This window comes from Ambystoma mexicanum, chromosome 12 (genome assembly GCF_040938575.1).
Source record: "Ambystoma mexicanum isolate Mex_15411 chromosome 12, UKY_AmexF1_1, whole genome shotgun sequence".
NCBI classification, from domain to species: domain Eukaryota; kingdom Metazoa; phylum Chordata; class Amphibia; order Caudata; family Ambystomatidae; genus Ambystoma; species Ambystoma mexicanum.
The window spans coordinates 207526234-207533942 of NC_090936.1; positions in this window are offsets into that span (position 1 = coordinate 207526234).

The following is a 7709-nucleotide window of genomic DNA, read 5'->3' on the forward strand; positions in this document are numbered from 1 at the left end:
CCCGATACCAAGATTCCACCCACAACTCAATGGTCCTACGCAACAGCACACTGCAGGATACATGGAGAGGCACAGAGGACAACAGATCTGGATAGTGGGTGACTACAAACCCTGCCACATATACACAGTGTAGCACAAGACGAGAAAGTAGGGGTGGAGGGGGTAGCAACACTGACAGGCAGCGTTGAATATCAAGAGTATGCACTGTCAGAACCTGGGCAGAACCTGAACCAACGATGGGTGGCATCCAAGGGAGCATGCACATGTTCGACACACCTGGACACACACATGCTGACGGAGACACATCGCTGCCATCCCCATGACACATCAGACCACATGAACCACAATGCACCTTGAATGTATCACAGTGCAAATCCATGTAACACAACACAGCATGCCCACCCGTTACACAGCCGTCTGCCCATGTTCATTCAACTCGGACATGCCACAGAACACCTGCCACAATGACACTGGTTGCATGTACATGACAAGGAATGCATATCAAAGAAGGCTGCACACCCATCACACATAGGCATTGCATGGGCGGGATGCACACATGAATGTTCATGGCAAACAATGCCCAGGTACATTGGGACAGTAGACCCATGCATGAAACTATTGACTGATGTCTGTATTCCACACCATGTAGGTGGCTCTGGATATCTGCAGCTGGCATGGCTGATGACTCATGTGCGTGACCCACGTACACCGCACAAGGCTGCCTACATCCATGCCCACAGCCATACTCGCTTATGCATCGAGGCACGATTCCGGTGCCTAGATCGCACTGGTGGAGCCCTCATGTATGCCCTTGACAAAGTTGGGAAAATAATATTGGTATGTGCAATGCTGCACAACATTTGTCTGAGGAGGAATGTGCCACTGCCCCCCACGCAGACAGTCCACACCCAGAGAAAGATACAGATGATGAGCATGTAGCAGGAGCCAGAGCAGACACTCGCAGGGATGACATAAGGGAAGGCAGACTGGCCCGGCAGCCACTACTAGACAATTACTTCTAGGACATGACCTGACTCAGTCCACTGCCATCACAGTGTGAATAAAGTGCACAAGAACACAAAAATGAATGTCCTTGCATTATTGATTTTCATCAGATTTGTATGTAACTTGTTTGATCAACAATCCCTCATCCTCCTGGCCTCCTCCAACACCACAGCACACAATCACCGCTCCCTCAATACTGCAGCACACAATCTACCCTCCCCCAACAACCCAGCGTGACCATAGCAAGGCCACTCAGGCCCACAATAGTCCTGGCATTTGCGATGGTCTTTGCCCAACCCCCGGTATCCGGTGACCATGAGCATTAATGCTGGGGCTGTGTGCGCGTGCACGCATACTTGTGATGCGGCGCTATTTGCACCGGCGGCAATGCTCTTTCTGCTCAGTGGAAATAGCTCCCGCTTTCTTGTCAGTTTCACTGGGACAAGTTTCTCCTGCTCCATAATGATGCCACAGCGGCCTTCCGGTTCTCCGATTCTCCCCGTTACCTTTGTATCTGCAGGATAACACCATCGGGCCAGGCGCTCGCTCGGGTTTTCTTCCTCCGCTCTGGATCTCGTGCTTCTCAAGGTTGACATTGTCCTGCCCTCTGTCTTCTCTCTCGATACGACTGGCTATTGGTGTGGGTAGCTGGGAGCCTTGTTGACTCCCTAGCTCAGTGGTTTTGATGCTGTTCGGACGCATGGCCCACCACAAAGTTGTTGTCACGCCACCACCGGATTTAGGTTTCCCTTCTCTGCTTCTCTCTGCCCATAAACACCAGGGCTCCAGCTTTTCCCTCAGGCGTTTAGTACTTCTGTGAATCACAGGCTCCGTGGCTCTCCTTGGCTCCTTCTTCTCCATGCGGCACATTGTCAGTGGGCGTCCCATGCTTACGCTCTTCTCTCTTGCATTGTCTGTGCTTCGCCTCTTTGCAGCGTGCTCTGTTTTCAGTCTACTCATCTCAGTTAAATGTACGTCTCTCCTTAAAGAGGCAGATCCTTTTCCTTGTACATATTTTTTTGTTTGGTCCTCCACCAAATCTCTGGATCTTATAATGCTCTTCATATCTGATAGTCCAATATTTGCTGCCATGGTGGATGGTCTAGGGAGCTCCTCACAGGAACAGGAGTCCTTGTCCCCTAGTCTCTCCCAGTGAGGTCCCTCTTGCCCAGACCCCTAGAGAGGGTCTTGCGGATCAGGCTCATCCCCCTACCCTCAAAGGGGGAGGCTTGGGAATGAGGGATGAATACCCTTGATTTGTCACAGCACTCAGAAAATGAAAACCACCATTCATTTTGTGACAGGATCTTGTACCTTTAATCTACCTGTGTTCAGATGCACCTGTTTCCTCAGTAATTACTTTACGTCATGCGTTGTGCCTTCCCCCTTGGAAGTCGGCCCCAACCTCTTTAAAAATAACATACTTCATTCCAACATCCGTTTTAACAATGTACTTTTCCCTCAAATGTATACTGAAATAAGGCATGTCCCAGTTTTCAGTTAAGACTTTCATGTTAAATCCTCATCAGAGCACCTTTGGTGAAACGGGAGGACCGATCAAGTTCAGAGATCGTCTGCTGTGAGGGCGTTGCTGGGTAAACATGCACAGCTCTTATTGCTGGCACATGATCCCATGGCTGAAAAGTAGAGCAGAGTAGGCTAACAATGGTGTGGAACAGTGATGGGATGGAGAGAGGAAGGAATACAAGGTGAATGAAATGTATTGTTGGTAAAAAAAAAGGCTATCACTGAAGCGATGGAAAATGTGTGTATGCACTCAGTACTCCATTTGTGTTTCCATTGTGTCTCAAAGCATGCAAGTGTCACATAGCCCAGACGTGACATGTTTCCTAACATCTCTATATTCAGGGTTTTTCACAAAGAAAAACGAAAGCAGATTTCTCATAGTCAAAATGTGCTTGAAAGTTATTTCATCGTGGTCAGATGCTGTTGCAAAATAATGTAGGTAAGCTTCTCTGGGGGGAGGTTCACGAAAAGCCCAAATCGAGCAATTTAATTTCTCGTTGGGACTGGATCCTTCCCGGCTAATTTGATGTAACAAAACCAAATGTGTGGTGTGACGATTCACAAGGTGTCCTCACTTCTCCCTAAAGGGGAGCCCTTTCACATGAGACTCGGAAGGTGCGGCCGCGCTACCCGATAGTGTCCCTAGGGGTGGTTTCATGCGGGAGGGCCTCATGGGGAGGGACTGGGTAAAGCCCATTGAGCATTGTCACTCCCCAACATTCCCTACCCCTCCCCACTGTTCAGAACCATGTTATTGAAAGTAAACCTATGTTTTGTAACACAGGGGATACAGCTAAAGCCAAAAGTAATAGGACGAAGAAGAGCACATGAGACGTGAAGAAACAGAAACAAAGGACTTATACAATGTTGCCAGTCCCGCCCTGACAGATTGTAAAAGTAGAGACAAAGGACTAACAAAGCTGTCAAGCCCAGCAAGGAGCGGCAACGGGTGTGGAAACCAGCGGGAGTTTCAAACACTGTTGGCAGATCAGAGTCTTAGAAGAGCAGAGGACACCGGTGAAGCACGGAAGGTATTCTCTGTGGGCCCAGCTGAAGTGGACCCGAACACGAAGCGGAAGAGAAGCGCCGAGCAGCATACTGGAGCGCAGAGCCACCATGGTGCAGCACACCCCAGTCCCAGGAAGTCACAGTGGCGTACTGAAATCCTTCAGAAGGTAATGGGAGGTGTGAGAAACCCAGAGAGTATATAGGGGTGGAGTAGAGATGGGTCGGGACCCTACTACTTGTGCACTTAGCAAGCGTGGAGAGCTTCCTCATTGCAGTGGTGACAATAACCCCACTGACCACCAGAGAAGGGTGTGGAACCCAACAAAAGGGAACTGAACAAACCAGGAGAACTTCCTCGTCATAGTGGCCCACTGATAAACAAAGAAGGATTTGTTACTTTGATAACATCAAGGCAGAGTTGGCAAAGTGTACATTTCATTCCAAACGCATACATAGGTGACTCTTTCCAAATTCCCTCCCTTGACCTCAAGCTCTCCGTCTGCTAGTGTACCTCTTTGCTGTTCTGTCCCATGCTCCATCCTCAGCCAACCTTACTGTCACACCCTTTAAGCATGGGGTGTATGGTTCCCCTACTCTCCTCCTGGTTCTTCTTTAATGCACCTCCTGTATAGCTCTTGTCTTAACTACCTCTACCCCAGCACCTGCTCCTCAAATACCCCTTTCTTGGGGACCACAAGTATCTGCTTTATCACTATACCTTCCTTGCCTCCTCCTCCTTAACGCTTGTTACCTTATCCTCCTTTGACATGTCATCTTGTACGACATTCACTTTCCAACCTCCTGGTTCTCTATCTCTCTGGCCTAGTAGGTCTTCCTCTCCCTGCGCCCTCTTGGTCTCTCACCAACCTCTTTTGATTCGCCCTCCTCAAGCTTTGGGCGTCGTCCTCTTCCCCAGAATCTGGGCGTCCAGTGCTCCAGATAAGATTTGGTGGTGGGAGTATTTTACTCCCTATTTATTTTAAATTTGGGCATTAAATTATTTTTTAAGGAGTAAAAATGTAAGTCCAATTTCCAATGGGAGTATTTTATAAGCGGATAAAAATATGTTTTAACTAGAAAACAGAATGTTTGTAATAATGATTTCTTTGCACCTAGTTAATCATGTACATTAAAGATACTTGTTTACTTCTTCCAAACAGGCAGTAATAATAGTAGTGTCTTCCCGTGGTAATACGTGCACTACTGGTCCAAACATATCCATGGAGCTGTGTGAGTGAGAGCAGGAGCACAAGGTTCTATGTGGCAGTTTTTAAAAAAGATGGGTTGGGAGTATTTTTACTCCCCATTTTTATTTTTGGGGAGTATTTTACTAATTTTAGGGCGTACACGTGGCTGATACCCCCACAGCCCTACAGATAATGGGTGTATCTTTCTTCCTAACATCTGGGAGCTCATTTTCACCATCTCTACTGTCTCCTCCCCAACAACTGGGGATCTCTTCCCCCAACCTCTGAATCTTCCTCCCCCATGGTAGGGGTGGGCTGGGGTCTCCCTACCCCACGTTTTTAGCAAGGGACAAGGCAGGACTTTTGAGCACAGCACACTCCTGGGCCTCGCTAGCACGAGGTTACATTTCCTTTTAACAACCCCAGGACCTTCGAGGTCCAAGTCTCTTTCCTGCAAAGTCTCTAGCCTTCGAATGCCAGATGAACCAAAATAATAAACAAACCAGTTCCTTTGATAATCTCTCACATTGGGGGATTGCTCATCGCCCCTTTGGATCCCCCTCAGCCAGGCTCTGATCCCTCTTGCAATATTGGCCTTCCTCAATCAGTTTCACTATGGCCTTTCATTCAAAAACGTATCATACACAAGTCTCAATGTCTTTTTAAACAGCTATCCATTGTGGATATCCCTCAGCCGGGTTTACACTTGTCGTCACAATGTTCAAAGTTCATTCAGTTTGGCATCCCTCTGTCGGGTTCACCAGTACATTCACCTTTCTCCAATATGTCAAAGACTTTCGAATGTGTGAGGGGTTTTGCTCGACCCACGTAGGACAACTTTGACACTTCTCTCTGGCCTCTTAAGTCCTCTTAGCTTTCATAGTTTCAAGAAAACAAAACACAACCCAAAAAAGGCTTCAGTTAGAGTCCTTCGAATGAGCGCCCCGCAATGCCTGACCTTCTTTGGGGTTTCATTAAAGTTCATTTTCACAAGTTCTTTGTTCAACAAGGGCGCTGCTTGCAACCTTGGGCCCAGCACAGTTGGGTTTTACTAACGATCTTCTTCGACTTACCAGCTGTGATGAACTATCAGTTTTCTTGTCTTGTGAGACATGGATGGCACCACATGGCACACGCTTCTTCCCGCTTTGGCTTTCAGCACGGGGGAGCCCTGTGGGCCGTTGACACCTGTCACACCACACGCCAGCTGGACTTCCCGGTCTTATGATTTCCCTTTCAAACGCTTTGCGGGTCTGTGCTGAAAAGGGCAAGGGCAGTTCCCTGTAACGCTCACCTGATTCCCGCAGAGGCGCCGGTCTTGACTGGGTGAATGCCGTATCTTCAAAGGTGATGTGTAACACACGGTTGGCTCTTTGGGCTGGACCTCTGTGCACTGTATGTCTGACTCGAAGAGTAAGATGTCTGCAGATAGAAAATATGGGATTAATGAACTGGGGTTATTGGATGCCTCTCTCCTCTTCCCTTTCTCTTCTCCTGTAGAACCCCAAAGGTTAACACCCTCACCTTAGGTAAGTGAACGCCGAGCTCTCCATCTGCCTCGGGGCAGGGTGCCGTAACCAGTTTCTTCACTGGATAAGGGTGCAGGCCTCTTGACCTCGGAGGACTGCTGTCCGTAAGTTTTGGGCACTTCAAATGTCTTAAAAGTCTTTTGTAATGATATCTCTTGTTTTGCAGGGTCCCGGCGATGGCGGATGGCGGGCTGATGAGAGTTGAGGATCGAACCCGCGTGAGGAATAGAAGCGCCTGGAAGCACGCAAGTAAGCGCTTGTAGCCTGCTTCACGATGCGCACTAACTGTCCCTTTTATCTTGCAGGTACAAGTTCGGAGCTTTAGAGAAGCTGAAGGGTGCTGGAATACCCACTGGATTCGGCGTGGGAAGGAGTAATGGCACGTGAGTAATAAAGTTGCCCAATGTCTTTAAACGCACCTTCTTTTGTCTTTCAGATGCGGGATGCAGCGCCGAAGGCCTCCGGAGCGTGCGAAGAGCTGGTAAGCTTTTGTCTTTCAGATGCCGGAATGCAGCGCGAGGCGTTGGTGACAGCCGATGGACCAGGTAAGAGATGCGGTGCCACTGAAGACTGTAGTGCTAACCTGTTCTTTCTTTGTCTTTACAGGTGCTGCTGAAGACTGGATTCCAGGATGGTAAGCCTTTGTTCCCTTAGGCCCAGGATCAGATGCAGAAGACACGATGAGCGTTCTGCTGCAGAGAATGCAGAATAACGCAAAGCAAGATTCATCCATCGGGTGTGGTTTAAATAGCCTCCTGTAGTGCTTAGGTGTTGTTATGATCTCTGCTTCCAAAAGGTCAGGGTTTTCCCAACTCCCTTGGAAGCAGATCCATAACCCAGGTTCCGAGTGCCAACCAGTCCCAATTGGGACCTTTTGGACCCAGTCCTGGCGCCAGTGGCACCAGGCTCATAAGTATGCCCAGTCCCAGCGCTAGAAGCGCCGGGCTCATAATGCTTGGGTGGACTTACCTACAGCAGACCATGCTGCTTACTTGCCTGCCAGTTGAGCCTCTGATCCTCTTCTGTTTGGAACTACTTTTCCTGTTGGGTGGGGCAGGAGCCACTCCCTAGATTCAGAACACTGGAACTCTTCTGGAAAGCAGGAACTCTTTTCTTACCTAGGCGTGGCTGTGGAAGGAGACACTTAAGCACTACAGGAGGCTATTTAAACCACACCCGATGGATGAATCTTGCTTTGCGTTATTCTGCATCCTCTGCAGCAGAACGCTCATCGTGTCTTCTGCATCTGATCCTGGGCCTAAGGAAAAAGGCTTACCATCCTGAATCCAGTCTTCAGCAACACCTATAAAGACAAGAAAGAACAGGTTAGCATTACGGTCTTCAGTGACAGCTCTTCACTTACCTGGTCCATCGGCTGTCACCAACGCCTCGCACTGCATTCCGGCATCTGAAAGACAAAGGCTTACCTACTCTTCGCACGCTCCGGAGGCCT